At 36.9% G+C, this 1,873-nt stretch overlaps 1 non-coding gene across 1 annotated transcript; it reads right to left on the bottom strand.

The window, feature by feature from the left end:
* Positions 1-1,475: 1,475 nt before the first annotated feature.
* On the bottom strand, positions 1,476-1,562 carry LOC123047781 (small nucleolar RNA R24). The gene has a single exon (XR_006423145.1). It is a non-coding gene; the product is annotated as a small nucleolar RNA R24 (small nucleolar RNA).
* Between the last annotated feature and the right edge of the window lie 311 nt (positions 1,563-1,873).

A 1,873-nucleotide genomic window follows, 5' to 3' on the forward strand; every position in this document is an offset into this window, starting at 1 on the left:
CGATCTATGCCCAGCTCATAATGACTGAGGAATGATGAAGACAACATGTCTCTGTCTAAAGAGCATAATTAGTACAATAAACAAACCAGCACCAGCAGCCTAAATTGTACCTTCAAATTAAGACCTAGTTTAATCTGATAGGGCAAAAATAATCAGTCAATTCATCAAACATATAGTCAATTTTCTATAAGAAAACATATAATCGTCCACTCAAGATTGAAAAATGTAGTTTGAAGGGACTGCCCAATCTACATAAATCATGTCCATGTTTTGTACATTGCCTAACATTGTCTAACCGTTGGCTTAGGCATAGTCTAACAAAGATTGCAAACTGCTGATAAGTGTTGACATGTCGTTGGTTTCTTGACTGAAAAGAAATTTTCAGTCATAGTGATAGCTCCAGCCAACAACCGGAAAAGTAGTTTCATTGGATATACGCGTCCAACAGTCCAAAGAGCGACTCCATAGGAGCAGTATGGAACATCATCATAATGAAATATATCCTATTAGCAACATGAACAAAGAAGAATGGCACACTTAAATGATGGGGAAGAAACATGAAGTGTTTCTTACAGTGTGAAAAACAAATTCTTCCTTAACTGGTGCAAACACATTATTGCCACACTGGGAATAGATTTGTTGCTTTGCAGGCTAAAAATCTCCCTCCGTCCATGTAATAACATCTTATATTATGGTGTACTTTTTTGTTGGTAATAGCACATAGAGCATAATATAGACAACTAAATCAATTTAAAAAATTGGCATGTTTAATCATGTAATATCATGCATCTACACTGAAGAAAGAACAATGTCAATCTTGAAAGGGCACTTATCTTTGATAGAATTCTCATGTTCACCTGCACCGTGAAAAGACTGGAACCACATATAAATGCCATTATCCAGTGAATGATTTATCACATCCTGGATGCTTTGCATCTACGGAAGATAAAAATATTTCAACACAGAGCAAGATAAATAGCACCTAAACCAAAGTAGTAGAGGATACTCGGGTCATTTGCTTTCAGATATTTCATGTTCACTGTTGTTATCTTTGCAACTTGATAGATCTCTTGGATTAAATGAGGAAGCCCACTTGTGATGCCACTGATGTTTAGCTTCTGAAGAAACTCTGGATAACAAACTTAAGTGCGTTTCCCCTACTTTAGTAGTCCTCTGATCAGCACCTGACGGATGTTCGATTGCGCATTGACAAAGGTGTGTATGCAGTTTCTCAATCTGGCAAAATATACCACTTAATTTGGAATTTCTACCATGAATAACTACACCAAATTTGCAATTTCAGCAGCTGAGCAATGTTGGCTAAGCCCATTCTTATCGCTGGAAACTTCAACATGAGAATAACTCCATGTTCTTGCGTTGCAACGGGTGAAAGTAATCTAATATGTGCTCACTAACGTGAAAATTGTGTAAACAATAATCTAATATATACAACAAAAACAATTTTCTTAATCGGTTGAGCTCAATGCCAAGCGTAAAAAGCATTTCATTGAATAACCAATTGATCCGTTGGTATCCTTATCGCCACGGCTCATCACAGCAATACCTTTCGTTACCAATTAAAAACAAAGACCAAAACAGATTTCCCAATGACAGAAAAACTTCTTAAATGTTAATAGTACAATCCACAAAACAGTTAAATGTATATAAGAGCAGGTGCACATACAAATGAGTTGCAGCATAGAAACAAGCATAACATGTGCATTCTAACTTTTCAAGTAAGAATTTTTGTTGTGTTAGTACCTGATTCTGGACAGACTTGGCCATCTTGCAGAACTGCTTGCGCGTTAGAGTCTTGTGCAACAGCTTGGCATGGGTGTCCTGCTTCTTGGTCTTGCTTGTGGACAGGACAACA

Source organism: Triticum aestivum, chromosome 2B (genome assembly GCF_018294505.1).
Source record: "Triticum aestivum cultivar Chinese Spring chromosome 2B, IWGSC CS RefSeq v2.1, whole genome shotgun sequence".
NCBI lineage: Eukaryota > Viridiplantae > Streptophyta > Magnoliopsida > Poales > Poaceae > Triticum > Triticum aestivum.